General features: G+C 40.9%; 1 protein-coding gene across 3 annotated transcripts in view; it reads right to left on the bottom strand.

The window, feature by feature from the left end:
• Window positions 1-16635, bottom strand: part of CDH12 (cadherin 12) — an 863358-nt gene that overhangs the window by 466744 nt on the left and 379979 nt on the right. The gene's annotated exons all lie outside the window — the stretch shown is intronic.

Consider the following 16635-nt stretch of genomic DNA (forward strand, 5'->3'; position numbering starts at 1 on the left):
GATATTAAGTTATAAACTAGTCACTGCTGTGGCCGTAAGTAGTCCCCTGGGCAGGGAGCTATACACACCTAGTCCCGTTCTTTGACTGGCAGCAACGCCCCCTCCGCTTGATTGACGGGCTGCATCATTGCTCTGCTCCGTCTGTTCAGTAAGCAGATGGCGCGGCCCATCATTCAAGCAGAGGGGGCATCGCTGCTGGCCGAACAGCGAGTAGGTGGATGGAGCTGCCCGTCCAGAAGATTACTTACGGCCGCGGCGGTGACTAGTTTATAACTTCATATCTTCACCATATGGGATGGTGAGGATAAAGATTTTACCCTATATAACGCTTTGACAAGCGTTATCTAGGGTAAAATCTGATGATTGGATAATTTTAAAAATAGCAGTGTGTCTTGTAAAATTTTATTGTTAAGTTACAGACTATGCAGATAGGCATCTGAGGCAGTTCAGAAGGTCAGGCTTATTCCTTTTTATCCTACTTCTCTTTACCTTTTATAGTGATGTCATTACTTAAGCATGATGATGCTGGACCTGGCATTTTCTCTTACAACACATTGTAGATCATACTATCAAGCTCAGAAAGTAATTTATGACAGACTCTAAAATTAATAAAAATACAAAATAATAATCAGACCTCAAGGAACAGATAGCCAAGTTGTAATTAGAAGTAGTAATTATTCTATGGTATATTAAATGGAGGGCTAGGGATGTAGCTGGTAAAATTACATGGTGTATTTAAATATACAATATAAAATGGAATAAAATGGTATGGTATAATCTGGTTACTAAGCAGAGCCCTTGCTGTAGTGCCAGTACACTATTAATACAAATAATGCAATGTGTATTTTAAAACATATTAAATTTCACAAATCTATTATCAAATAAAATTCTAAATGAAATAAGCCATTATGTATGTCCAATAACCAATGTGATGAGTTTTAAGCGCTGATATAGCTCTGGGAGAGAATTCAAAGTCTTGGTTAAGTACTGTATCAATTAGTACTGTATGTCCGTATGTTAGTGGATTATACTCATAGGTAAATAGTGATGCGTGATACAAGCTGCTTGGCATGAGTCTGCACCCGGCCTGTTAACAGGGTTACCTGCGGTCCTGCGGTCGCGATGCTGCTTGCTGTCCTGGCGTGGAGGCTGGTAAATGTCAGCAGTAAAGGTCTGTCGGGTAGATGGTACAGCTGTTCTACGATCCCTATGCTAGGGTATGAATAGTCAATTATATAAGTGGCAGATTATATCAATATGTGCTGTATGGAGGCCAGACGCAACTTGGGGAGGTCCCCCTTTCTCAATGGCTGTATATCAGCCTATACAGCCATTGAGAAAGGGGGACCTCCCGGAAACGCATCTGGCCTCCATAAAGCACATATTGCTATAATCTTCCACTGATATCATTGACTAGTTATACCCTAGGAAGCACTGCAGTCCCTTGCAAAGGTACCACCGCACCGTGTGATATGCGCTCAAAATAACAACTGCCACAAGTGGATGCTGTTATCTGCAGCACTGCACTCCCCTCGATACCTGGACTTACCACCTCTGAGCCGGATGCCGCTCTGTGCCATCTATACAGAAGACATCTAAGATCAGGATCATCGGGCAGCTGTACCATCTACCCGACAGACCTTTACTGCTGACATTTACCAGCCTCCACGCCAGGATGGCATAAGCATCGCGACCGCAGGATTGCAGGTAACCCTGTTAAAAGGTCGGGTGCAGACTTGTGCCAACCAGCAAACTTGTATCACGCATCACTATTTACCTATGGGTATAATCCACTAACATATGGACATACAGTACTAAGTGACACAGTACTTAACCAAGACTTTTAACTTTCTCCCAGAGCTATATCAGCGCTTAAAACTCATCACCTAGGTTATTGAATATACAGAATGGCTTATTTCATTTAAAATTTTATCTGATAATAGCTTTGTGAAATTTACTATGTCTTAACCGCTAAACGACAATGGACGTAAATGGACGTCATGGTGCACATGACGTACATTTACATGCCGCCATTATCGAAAGCACCGGAGTGGTGCTCGCGTCAAGCCCGGCAGGTCCCAGCTGCTATCAGCAGCCAGGGACCCGCCGACGCGTTTCGGACTAACTAGTCCTTAGTCATGGCCATGACTAAGGACTAATTAGTTCCAAACGCGTCGGCATTGAGGATTTTTTATCTGCACTGGGGGTTTTTGTTTGGATTTTAATCTGGACTAATTAAATTTTGGACTTTTAATTTTTTCATGAATACCTTATGATTTTCCGGGGAGCTGGAACCCTTTTCTCTTCTACTGAACAGTATAAGCAATCAACAGATTGCAATGAATAGTCCCCTATGGGGACATACCAAAGTGTAAAAAAAAAGTTAAAAAAATGTTAAATAAAAATGTCAAAAAAAAAAAGTGAAAAATCCCCTGCCCAATGGAAAAGTAAAACGTCCGTTTTTCCCATTTTAACCCCCAAAAAGCATCAAAAAAATTATTTATACACATATTTGCTATTTCCACATGTGTAGAAGTCTGAACTATTAAAAGATATTGTTAATGTGAACGGCATAAACGTAAAAGAAAAAAATCAAAAATTGCTGCTTTTTTCCCCACGTTTTATTCCAAAAAAAATATAAATAAAAAATTAATAAAAAGTAAAACCTAAGCAAAAGTGATACTGATAAAAACAACAGATCATGGCGCAAAAAATGAGCCCCAATATCGCCCCATATTCGGAAAAATTTGAAAGTTATAGGTGGTCAAAATAAGGCAATTTCAAACATACTAATTTTGTTAAAATGGTTTGAGATTTTTTTAAGCGGTACAATTATAGAAAAGCATATAACATGGGTATCATTTTAATTGTATTGACCCACAGAATAAAGAAAACATATCATTTTTACCGGAAAGTGTACAGCGTGAAAACAAAACCTTTCAAAATTTGCTAAATTGTGGTTTTCTTTTCAATTTTCCCACATAAATAATATTTATTTGGTTGTACCGTACATTTTATGGTAAAATAAGTGATGTTATTACAAAGTACAATTGGCGACCCAAAAAACAAGCCCTCATATGGGTCTGTGGATGGAAATATAAGAGAGTTATGATTTTTAGAAGGCGAGAAAGAAAAAATTAAAATGCTAAAATAAAATTGGTCTGGTCCTTAAGGGGCTAAAATACACATTGCATTATTTGTATTGATAGTGTACTGGCACTACAGCAAGGGCTCTGCTTAGTGACCAGATTACGCTATACCACTTTATTCCATTTTATATTGTATATTTAAATAAACCATGTAATTTTACCAGCTACATCTCTAGTCTTCCATTTAATATACCATACAATAATTACTACTTCTAATGACAACTTGGCTATCTGTTCCTTGAGGTCTGATTATTAATTTGTATTTTTATTGGCTATTGGCACTATGGGTATAATGCATCTCAGTACCTCGGCACAGATTAAGCATCACAATCTTAGATTTTTAGTGTTTAGCCATCCACATCTCTAGTTTTTCAGATACAAAAATTTAATTGTTCAAAATTCTATATCAAAATTCAGCTGCAGCTAATTTCTCATGTAGGCTGACAGAAAGTTCCATGGTGGTGTAAGCCATATATAGATATATATATATATATATATATATATATATATATATACCTTTATAATAGTAAAGTCAAAAGCTCAGGTTAATGCAGACCCCTGTCATAAACTCTGTAATGTACTCTGCTTTCTAGAATTTTGGTAATGTACCAAATTCATCTAATTTTCCTTTCATGCTATTTGATTGGTTCTGTTTTCTATTCTAAATTTGTTACATGTGTTACAGCATGTACCATATGTGCCTAAAATGTTTTGGTACCCGTATATGGGTCTCAATATTATCTAAACATAAACTGGAAACAGTTGATTTGAAAAAAAAAAAAAATCCACTGGAGTACCCCTTTAAAGTGACATAACGGAATTCAAGCGTTTGCCATAGCATTTTTTACTAGCATGTAATGTTTCTAGAAAAAAGTCTTGAGCAAGCTGTTGCATAAAAAAAAAAAAAAAAAAAACTTTCAACAAACCACAAAACACCATAAGAAAATAATATATATATATATATATATATATATATATAGATTGTTTAATATTTTGCTATAGATTTTAAAGTAGCACCTTGCAAAAAAATCCATTAAAACACCAAGGGCTATGAAAAAACCTTGCAAAATGCTGTATAAATCCAGCCTTATGTGACTAAGTTGTCATCTGCAAGCATACTCCTTACTATGCTTATCTACTGCAGCAAACAACTTAATTTTATCTGCTGCTGAACCCTACATAATAGTTTGCCATGCTTCATGCTGATCTGCCTTGCACTGTAAATCACTAAAGGGCTCACGGAAATATATTAGGAAGGTCTAATATAGCTGGCCTAGTCAGAATCAGAAAAACAAAATTAGTGTTATTCTTCAATTGCTAATAATCAGACAAACACTCCAATTGTTAAATGATGTGCTCCGCTCCGTTACCTGCTGCTGCCGGCAGGGCATGTGAGCCCTGGTCCGTCACTCACCTGATGCTTCTGCTGCCCCTGCCTCTCTGCTCTGGCGAGCGTGTCCCCGTCCCCTAGGGTGTGCGCGCCGGAGCTTCAAGATTTAAAGGGTCAGTGCGCTCATTAGTGTAATTCACCTGTGGCTCATTGATAAATTCCTCCACCCTCCTAGCTTCCCTGCAGAATCTTTGTTGCCATGAGCCTAAGAGAAAGCATTCCTGTTATTGTCTTGCTGTGTATATGATTTTTGCTCCGTGACCTGACTTTGCTCCTTGCCGCCTGCATACTGAGCATTTGCTACATTCCTGACTACGCTACTGTGCCACCAGCCCTGACCTTCTGCTATCCTGACTACGAGTTGTCTTATTCCTCCTGTGCCTCGCATCTCCTCTGCCACCTGTGTCGTCGATCCATGCCAGGGGTAACGATCTGGGTGCCGCCTGCCGCAACAAGTCCATCTCGCTTTGCGACAGGCTCTGGTGAAAACCAGCGGCACCTTAGACTCCGCTCCCTGGTACGGTCTGAGTCATCTGCCAGACAGGTCCAGCTGATCCACATCCTCCAGGGTTCCTGGCTTCTGAAACGTGAGTGTTACAGTAAGATCCGGCCATGGATCCCACTAAGGTACTCCTGCCTAAAGTTGCAGATATTCCCCCATTGTTGTACGTCAGTAGCAGCAGTTGGCCCGACTAGCGCAGCAACCTTCTCAACCTTCTGCTATGATGCAACAGCTTTTGACCTTACAACAGCAGCAGGTACCGCAACCTGGCCCACTCCTACCACTGGTTCCTGCAGTGTCTTCTGGTTCCCAGCTACGTCTACCGTTACCTTCAAAGTATGATAGGGATTCCAAGTCATGCCAAGGCTTTGTTACACAGTGCTCCATGCACTTGGAGCTCATATGTGAACAGTTTCCGACGGAACGTGCTAAGGTGGCCTTTGTCATTAGTTTACTGTCCGGTAAAGCCCTGGCCTGGGCTACACCCCTTTGGGACTGTGGTGATCCGGTATCCTCCAATTTGTCAGCCTTCTTGACAGAATTTTGCAGTGTCTTTGAGGAACCTGCACGTGTCTCTTCTGCTGAGACGGCTTTGCTGAACCTCTGTCAAGGGAATTATTTCGTTGGCGACTACGCGGTTCAATTCCGCACTCTTGCCTCTGAACTTACATGGAATGATAAGGCCTTGTGTGCCACATTCAAAAAAGGAATGACAAGCAGAATTAAAGATGCCCTTGCAGCATGTGATTCCCTATTCTCTTTGCCTGAACTTATCCACTTGGCGACTCGCATTGATGTGCGTTTTTCTGAGAGACAAGAGGAACTGCGCTTAGAGATGACACCTGCCCAAACAAGGAGATATTCTCGTCTAGCACCTGTGTTTCAACGTCCACCTCTTCTGTTTCCTGTGCGGAAAGGCTATGCACGTGGATCGTTCTCGTCTTACGCAACAGGAGAGGTCACAACGACGTAGTGAGAATTTGTGCTTGTGTTGTGCTAGCCCAGAGCACTGTACTGGACTGTAAAGCTCGCCCACAGCATTTGGGAAACACTTGCACCTAGGATTTATAGGAGAGGCGCCCCTGGGTGTGAATACTACCTCTCCACGCTTAACTGTTTCTGTACAAGTCTTCGCTTCAGCCAAGTCTTCCTTCAGTGCTACAGCATTTTTGGATTCTGGATCAGCAGGTGACTTTATTGATGCTTCTTTGGTCCACAAGTATCATCTTCCTCTTACTCGGCTTGCGAAGCCCTTGTTCATCTCTTCTCCTAATGGACATAATCTGGACTGTATTGTTCACTTCCGTACTGAATCTCTTGTCATGCAAGTCGGAGTATTGCCATGAAAGATTGAATTCTATGTTATGCCACACTGTACTTCTTGGCCTTCCTTGGCTGCAATGCCATTCTCCAACTGGATTGGAGAACAGGAGAGATAATTCATTGGGGACAATCCTGTCAAAATATTTGCCTCCAATCAGTTCAGTCTAAAGTTGTTTTTCGTCCTCTTCCTTTACCTGGCCTGCCACCACCTTACCAAGATTTCTCTGATGTTTTCTGCAAGAAACAGGCCGAGTCTTTGCCTCCACATCGCCTGCCAGATCTTTGCTCCCTTGAGCCTGAGAGAAAGTGTTCCTGTTATTGCCTTGCTGTGTATCTGATCTGACTTTGCTCCTTGCCGCCAGCTCTGACCTTCTGCTATCCTGACTATGAGCTGTCTTATCCCTCCTGTGCCTCGCATCTCCTCTGCCACCTGTTTGGTCGAGCTGTTCCAGGGGTAGCGACCTGGGTGCCACCTGCCGCAGCAAGTCTATCCCGCCTTGCGGTGGGCTCCGGTGAAAACAAGCGGCACCTTAAACTTCACTCCCTGGTATGGTTCGAGTCATCTGCCACACAGGTCCACGTCCACCGGGGTTCCTGTCTTCTGAAACGTTAGTGTTACACCAATGAACACTAATTCTGAATTATTTTAACCCATTAAGGACCAAGATCATTTTGGCCTGAAAGAGTACCTATCATCAAACCATATTTTCTAAACTAACTCAGATTATATTCCCTAACTCCTCCTAACACCCCTCCTGTCTTAAAAAAAAAAAAAAAATCTGAGCTTTGAAAAGCAGTGTACCATAACTTTCCACTTGCTCACATTGTGTGAGCTCCCAGCAGGAGAAAGTGGGCTATTAAAAACAGCTATTTCTGTGCTACTGAGAGCCTCAATATGGGGGTGTAGAACACTTTTCCTTGTCGTAACATGCATAGGGAGTGTGCTGTGTTAGTTAAATAATGATGTTATTAAGTATGACATGCAGATTACAGGCATCGCTATTAGAATCACTGCCGCAGAGCGTCTTGATGTGGCAGCAGGGTCGGGAGACCATATGGCGTCACAATTAAAGAGGTTAAAGAGATCTTTTAATGTAATTTTTATTTAATTTAATATGAATTTATTTACATTTTTTTAAAATCATTTTATGAGGACCTATTCTGGTGAACATTGAGCTGGCAGTCCGCCGCGAGGCGAGCTACCACCTGTTCCAGCCCCTGCCTCTCAGTGCAGCCCCATGCTCTGAGTGTCCACTTGAAAAGGGAGGGACTGCAGTATCAGCAACTTGGACAGGAGTACATTCAGCTTCTGTGTTGTAGGATAAGTGGGCTCATAAAGCTAGAAGTGGCTGCAGTGAAAAAGCTTGTACTTGTATCTTAAATTGTGGCTTCCTCAAAGGGCCTGAGCAAACGGCAGGTGTCACGTATGAGCTGCCACTGGTTCACAATGAAATTACACTTGGATCCTCAAGAAATCAGTGATGGCTTTTCTCTGTTCGTATAGTCGGTCTAACATATGGAGGGTGGAATTCCAACGTGTGGAAACGCCGCAAATCAGACAAAGTTGTGGGATACCATTCTGGTGCTGCTGCTCAAGGAGGGTGTGCTTTGTAGTGTATGAGTGCATGAAAAGTTTTTTTTCCCATTGTTAGGATGTCTTGCAGATGGGGGGAACACTCCAGGAATTGCTTGACAAGACTGAACACATGTGCCATGAAGGGCGCATGTCTCAGGCTTCCTTGACACAGCGCAGACAAGATGTTCTTCCTGTTGTCGGTCACCATGGTTCCCATTTCCAGTTTTCGTAGCGTAAGCCATGATTCGATTTCTTGATGTATGACTTTTAGTAGTTCCTCCCATGTGTGACTCCGTTTGCCAAGACAAACCATGTGAAGAACAGCGTGGCATCGGCGTGCCCTGCAAGCATGGTATGCTGGAGGGGCACTGAGACTTGTCTCTGCAGTGAGCGCTGAGAACAGGGTGGAGGATGAGGAGGCGGAGTCGCACACTGTCGCAGGACCAACGGCCTGAGAGCATGGAGGCGTGACCTGTCTAAGTTGCTGTTGTGGCTGTGCAGGAACCCAATTCACTCAGTGGGATAAAGGACATGTATTGTCCCTGACAGTAGTTAAAGCTCCACACGTTGGCGCTGCCGTGCACTTTGGTACACTTTGGTAGAGTGGAGTGGTGGGTGTTAATACCAGTATCTGGTGAAGGTGGGTGAAGGAAGGAGAACTTGGCATCAGATGTGTGGCATCAGGCGGTTGGCATGATCAGAATAGTAGCTGAGGCAGGTAGGCAGAAGAAAACAGTCTCTTTTGTCAAAGTGTTGGTGTGCAAGTATTGAGGATATGCATGACTTAAAACTTAACTTTTAATATTATTCTTAGGACAAAATATATGGACCAAATTTTTTTAGGAAATCTAACAAAAGGAAAGTGTGCAAAAAACACCTTGTGCTATCTACATCATCAAGTATTGATGTGATGCAAAGATCTCTAAAATGTGGAAGGGAACAACGTATGGTCCATTGTAACAGCTGGGGGTAATAACTTCCCCTGTAAGTCTCTGTTCTTGCTCTATTAATTCCTTTCATGGCAAATGTCACTCGGCCGAAAAAGGACAGCTCAACACAGGAACCTCACCCTATTTTCACCTGAAAACACTGCCATTTCTCAGGGTTTTTAGTTGGAAATAGGGAGAGGTTCCTGTGTGGTTCCGCACTTTTTAGGACGAGTAACACTTGCCTCCAAAAGGTGGAAGGGAACAACGTATTGTGCATTGCAGCAGGTGGGGGTAAAAACTTCCCCTGTAAGGCCCTACCCTCGCCCTATTAATTCATTTTTTGGCAAGTGTTACTCACCCTAAAAAGGGCAGCCCCCCACAAGAACCTCTCCCTATTTCCAACTAAAAATCCTGGGAAATGACAGTGTTTTTAGGTGGAAATAGGGATAGGTTCCTATGTGTGGCCACCCATTTTAGGCCGAGTAACACTTGCCAAGAAGGGAATTAATAGTGCGAGAGTAGGGCAGGGGAAGTTTTTACCCCCACCTGTTACAATGGATTATACATTGTTCCTTCTACCTTTTAGAGGTGTTTGCATCACATCAATACTTGGTGGTGTAGGTGGCACGTGGTGTTTTTTGCACACCTTTCCTTTTGTTAGATTTCAAAAAATCTTTGGGTCCATTTATTTTATCCTAAGAAAAGTTAAGTTTTAGCTAATGCATATCTTCAATACTTACTTGTGGAGGAATTTCTGTAACTGGGGACCAGCACCTTAATTATGTTTTGCAGTATCCATGCAGCACAATGAGAGAGCCTGGAGATGGTAACATAAGCATGATGAGACCATATGGTGGCACAATGACAGACCCTGGAGGTGGCAGCATCAGCATGAGGAGACCATGTGGCAGAGCAATGAGAAAGTCTGGAGGTGGCAGCATCAACATGAGGAGACAATATATCAACGCAATGTGAAAGCCTGGAAGTGGTAAAAACTAGTGTTGCTTGCGAATATTCGCAATATGAATTTTACTCGTGAATATCACATATTCGCAAATTCGCGAATATTCGCGAATATAGCACTATATATTCGTAATTACGAATATTAGTTTTCTTTTTTTTTTCACAGTACACATAACAGTGATCATCCCTCTCTTATTCCAGCTTGTGTAGTGTAAAGAAGGCTCTAATACTACTGTGTGAGACTGGTGTGCGATTTTTTGCATATGCGAAAATTTGCAATGCTAATTTTTGCAGATGCAAATTTTTGCTTGTACGGGTTTTTGTATATGCAAATTTTTGCATATGTTAATTTTCGCACACGTGAATATTTGCATATGCGAAAATAAAACGCGAATATTCGCGAATATATGACGAATATTCGTCCATATATTCGCGAATATTCGCGAATTCGAATATGGCCTATGCTGCTCAACACTAGTAAAAACAACAAGCAGGAGACCATATGGCAGCACAATGAGGGCCATGGCAACTGAGGGTTAAGTCTAAGGAACCAACCGACTGTTGACTGGGGATGTCGGATGTCACTTGGGATGAAGGGGATGACCAAGTGAACCAATCAATTATGGCTGCTGGGTTGCTGGTTGAGACACCACTGCTAGCTGACACCATGAGCTCAGACCTCTTGCTGCGACTCCTGCTTCCACACGCCCCTATTCTGCTGTGACCTCTGCCTGTGCCTGATGAATTTAGGCCTCTGCCACTTCTCTGTGCACATCCTGGCACTTCTCTGCCTGACATACTTATACACAGGGGTCAAGTCCTGGGGGAAAAAAAGGGTGGGAACTCACCCAAGATTTCCACTCAAGGGCTGGTTCTGCTAATGGGAACAATGTTCCTGCTGTAGAAAAAGTGCAGGAACACAGTTCGCACTAGTTCATGCAGGGCTTGAGCCCTGCTTTTACACCAGCTGAGTGTGTATATGTTACACTTATGAGAGGAGGACAATGAGCTCCACTACACTAAAACTGTATTAGACTACAGAAACAAGTGTGTAGCTTTGGCTCGCCTTTCACAGTAACTAGGCCCAAATTAGTTTAACAGGAAAATATGTAAAGGAAACCAAGTAGGTGTACAAACAGTTTACACTTATGAGAGGTGGACAATATGCTCCACTACAAACTGTATAAGGCTACAAAAACAAGGGTGTAGCTTTGGCTGGCATTTCACAGTAAATAGGGTCAGGATCCGGACTGGTATGCAGAAAGGACACAGGAGGTGGATCCTCTGTGTCAGTGAGGTGATGGCGTGGGCTGTACCAGGGGAACGGAATCTATGGGGTTACTGGTTTTCACCAGAGCCCGCCGCAAAGCGGGATGGACTTGCAGCGGCAGGTAACCCCCAAGTCGTTCCACCCGATAGCGACTCAACCCCACTGACAGCTGAGACAGGCGCGGTACACAGGGACAAGGCAAGAGCAAGGTCGGACGTAGCAGAAGGTCAGGGCAGGCAGCAATGGTTCGTAGTCAGGGGCAACGGCAAGGGTCTGGATACACAGGCTTGGGATACACAAAACGCTTTCTCAGGGCACTAGGACATCAAGATCCGGCAAGGACAGGAAGGGGAAGTTGCTTTTTATATGGAATGGGAGTGATTACAACTGATTGGGCCAGGCACCAATTAGTGGTGCACTGGCCCTTTAAATTTTAGAGAGCCGGCGCGCGCGCCCTAGAGAGCGGGGCCACGCGCGCCGGGACATGATAGCAGGGGAACGGGACATGTGAGACGATTGGGATGCTCCGCTACGCAATTTGTATTAGGCACTGTATTCATGTAACTATGGCTTTTCGTGCTCACCCTAACTGGCCACTGTTAGTTTCACAGTTGTTGCATAGCCAACTGCATCATTACAGAATGGATGTGTAGTAGAGCCCAGTACAGTATTATTAGGCACTAATAGAAGGTGACAATGGCTTTTAGTGCTCAGCCTAACTGGCCCCTATAAGCTTTAGAGTTGCTGTACACCACTGCAGCAGTACAGAATCGCTGTGTAGTAGAGCCCAGTACAGTATTATTATGCACTAACAGCAGGTGACAATGGCTTTTAGTGCTCATCCTAACTGGCCCCTATAAGCTTTAGAGTTGCTGTACACCACTGCAGCAGTACAGAATTGCTGTTTAGTAGAGCCCAGTACAGTATTATTATGCACTAATAGCAGGTGACAATGGCTTTTAGTGCTCAGCCTAACTGGTCCCTATAAGCTTTAGTGGCCATTGCAGCAGTACAGTCACTGTGTATTACACCCAAAAGTGTACTTTCTCTCTCTTTCTGTCAGTGCTTTTATGCAGTGATTTGGGCTTGTGGTGAATCACTGCTGTTAAAGGGGTACTCCGGTGGAAAACTTTTTTTTTTTTTTAAATCAACTGGTGCCAGAAAGTTAAGACAGATTAGTAAATTACTTATTAGTTGCTGAATACTACAGGGGGAATTATTTTCTTTTTGGAACACAGTGCTCTCTGCTGACATCATGACCACAGTGCTCTCTGCTGACATCTCTGTCTATTTTAGGAACTGTCCATAGCAGCATATGTTTTCTATGGGGATTTTCTCCTACTCTGGACAGTTCTTAAAATGTACAGAGATGTCAGCAGAGAGCACTGTGGTCATGATGTCAGCACATATCTCTGTGTTTAAAAATGAAAATAATTTCCTCTGTAGTATTCAGCAGCTAATAAGTATTGGAAGGATAACAATTTTTTTTATAGAAGTAATTTACAAATCTGTTTAACTTCCAGATACCAGTTGATTTAAAAAAAAAAAAGTTTTCCATCGGAGTACCCCTTTAAACAGTTTTTCAGTGCAATGCACACTCTGTGACATCACAGGGGTGGCTGGATGCTGATGCATGTGATTCAGGGTCATTCCACCTACTCGCCTTCCCAGAGTTTCTTGCCCCATGTCCTCACATGTGGATCTGCCATTTTAGATGCCCCGGAGCTTGGACCGCACTAAATGGAGTTTAATAAAGCGATTAGTGCAATCAAATTGCGGCGATATTCGATTAGCTCATCCCTAATAGAGACCTAGTGGTCATTTTTCAATTACATTAAAAACATATAAAGGCTGAGAATTTTAACAACAAATAAAGAGCAACGTGTCTTATTATTACATAAGGAACAATATATGAAAAGTTTAGTTTGGTGACAGGTACTCTTTTTCGTTTTTTCCTTCTTCCCTTCTAAAAATCATAATGCTTTCAATTTTGTACCTACAGACCCATCTAAGGGCTTTTTTTCTCCCATCATTTCCGATCCTACTTTTGAATGACAAAATCTTCGGCGAAAAATATTAGTGGGGTAAAATTGAAAAAGAAGAAAAAAACAACTCAATTTTGGAGCATTTGGTGGCTTCCGTTTCTACACGGTTCACTTTTCCGTAAAAGTGACACCTTATCTTTATTCTGTAGGTCCATATGGTTACAAGGATAGCCAATTTTATTTTACTACTTTCAAAAAATTATAACTATATGCACCAAAATTAATATGATTAAAATTGTCCTCTTCTGACCCTGAAAATGTTACATTTTTTGCATATGGGGCTAAATGAGGGCTAATTTGTTGCTCCAAGATCTTTTTTTTTTTTTTTTTATCGCTTTTTATAATTTTTTTTATGGTAAATGAAGTGACCAAAAATGCACAATTTTGGTATTTGGTATTTTTCTACACGTACGCCATCGAACTTGTGGTTTAACTAACCTTATATTTTAAGAGTTCGGACATTTACACACACGATGTTACCACATATGGTTATGTTTATTTTTTATTCTAATATTATATTTGAAAAAATGGGAAATGGGGGGGGGGTATTCAACTTTTATTAGGGAAGGGGTTAATTAACTTTTATTAACTTTTTTATTAACTTTTTCATTTTTTTTACTCTTTTTCTTTTTTAGTCCTCATAGGGGGCTATAACATGCAATCTTGTGATTGCATACACTGTTCAATTGTAAGATAGGTAAAGAATAGAACATAATTCATGTCTTTGCTGCACATGTAAATTTATTCGGACAAACTGGATTCACATGCAACATTGTGACCGACGGGTCGGTTTTGCACTACACAGAGCGCTAAGACGTGACCTATACATAGGTTGCAAGGAAGGGTCTCCAAGGATTGGACTTGGTTTTCCAACACATCCAACAAATGCTCCTTTGGATTAGGATCTGAGAAAGTTGGGGGCCACATCAACATTTTGAACTGTTTTACATGTTTGTCAGACCATTACTGAACAATTTCTGCAGTGTGAGGCCACTGCCATTATGGATTACTCTTAAAATAAAGGGATGCACTTGATTTTTAACAATGACTGGGTAGGCAGTACATGTCAAGGTGACATTCATATGAATGCTTGAACCCAATGTTTTCCAGAAAAACATTGCCAGGGCATTACACTGCCTTGTCTTTTCCCATCAAGCATCATTCGGTGATCTCTTGTGAAGTTATACAACAAACATGCACTAAGCTACCCACATAATTTAAACAAAACATATTTGTTCATGGTCTAGTTCTTGTGTGCATGTGTCCTCCGTGGTTAACAAGGGCACTCTGACCAATCTCAAGTTACCCAATCCCTTAAAAATCTATGTATTGTTTATTCTAATACCATTAATTTAAAGCCAGGATTAACTTTTTAGTAATTTTTTACTACAATAGCTCTTCTGTGAGATCAGACCAAAAGATTCAGCCTTCACTTGTCAATGATCCTTGGCTACCCATGATCTTGTAACCGCTGTTGTCCTTGCTTAGAGCTCTTTTGATAGATACTAAATTCTGGATAACAGGATTATGCTGGTTAGACAACCATCATAATTTGGTTCTTGACATAGTCACTCAGATCCTTACACCTGTCCATTTTTTCTGCTCCCAACACATCAGCTTCAAGAACTTACTGTCCATCTACTGCCTAACATATCCCACTTCTAGACAGGTGCCATTGTGGAAAGTAAATCAATGTTATTCACTTCACCTGTCAGCAGTTAATGCTAAGGCCGATCCATTTAATTGACATGGGGTTTTGACTCTGTAGACTAGAGAAAAATACAGTGACAAGAAATAAAAGTTTTTTTTCTGTAAAATATTCTGAGGTTCTGTGTCTTTAAAAAAAAGTAGCTAAAACATAATATACAGAAGTAACAAAGAAAACTGTTTAGTCTTTTGAGAACAGAACATTCAGTAATAACAATTCTTAACCCAGCGGGAAATCGTAATGCCTTTTGAAACACTTGGGCTATCACATATATGTTTTTTCATGTTCATAATATTTCAGATTCTCTCCAGTAGATATACCAAGATACAGTATGAAATCTTCAAACTGCAGAATAAATAATAGAAGATGATAAGAAAAAGAATATGTTACATTATTTCACTCTAACATTTGCTGCCTTAGGAGATATTGCACATTGATACTTTGTAAGTAAAGAATGGAAAATTTAGTGCCAATTATAACAATCACAGAAAATGACAATTAACATATTGATTAGAAAAATGTAATGAGATTTAGTGTTTGACATTATACTGTAGACTTAGAATGAATTATTCAGGTTTAAAAGACACACTACAGTAGGATAAAAATTTGTCTAAACTTTACCTCAATCATCAGATACCTCAGAGTCAAACAAACCATAAAATTGATGTGACAGGTTCTTTAGGTTGAGTTTTTGCCGTGATTGCTCTAAATTAGGTAAAACCGTGTCATTTTTACTACAATTTTGGTCATTCATTCATGGCAAAAGCACAATTTGATGGCGATGTGGTAAGGTCTTTGTATGATCTACCTATTACACTGATCATATACTATAAATAGACCTTTGTGGGTATTTAAAAAAAAAAAAAAAAAAAAATTAGGTTAAAAAGCCCCTCCCCAACATAAAATTAAATCACCCCCTTTTCCCATTTTACTAATAAATAAAAAAAAAAAAAGAAATAAACATATTTGGTATCATCAAGCAATGCGGAAACATTGTAACTATTAAAATATATTGTTAATGATTCTGTACAGTGAACAGCATAAGTGTAAAAAAAAATACAAATGTCCATAATTACTGATTTTTGTTCTCATCATATCCTAGATAAATGGAATAAAAAGTGACCCCCGAAATCTGCAAAATTGTTATTTTCTATTTAATTTTCAACCACAAATATATATTTTTATATTGTGCTGTACATTTTACGGTTAAATCAAAGGTGGCATTACAAAGTACAAATGGTAGTGCAAAAAAAGCCCTAATATGGTGAAAAAAACTAAAACACAAAAATGAAAATTGTCCATAAGGCTAAAATGGGCTGTGCCCTTCAGGGGTTAAAACCTGAATGGGGACCTGTCCGAGGCAAGGACTGAGCTTGCTGTCACTCACCATACATTCACTTCCTCCCTGAGTCTGCTGTACTGTGCTTGGTCTTTTCTTTGAATCACTTCAGGCTACTCTGTAACTCCTTCCTCTCTGTTTTCAGACAGTAGTCTGTTACACAGGACAGAAGTGAGCACAGAGGATTTCTAGTCCTGACCTTACATCCTGGACATTGTCTCAGCCTCTGTTTCAGCTGGGACAAAGATGATGCTGCAGCCAGACAGGATTATGTTCTGAATGGTATTGGAACCCCTAGTGGTCTTTATTTTTATAAGCCATCATTTCTATATAAAGGAGATAAAAATTAGGAAGCATATTAGAAAAGTGAATGTTTTGCCAAGATGTACAGCATTAAAAAAGTTTTTTTTTAATATTAAAGTGCCATTTTTATTGGACTAG

Source organism: Hyla sarda, chromosome 5, assembly GCF_029499605.1.
Source record: "Hyla sarda isolate aHylSar1 chromosome 5, aHylSar1.hap1, whole genome shotgun sequence".
Lineage (NCBI taxonomy): Eukaryota > Metazoa > Chordata > Amphibia > Anura > Hylidae > Hyla > Hyla sarda.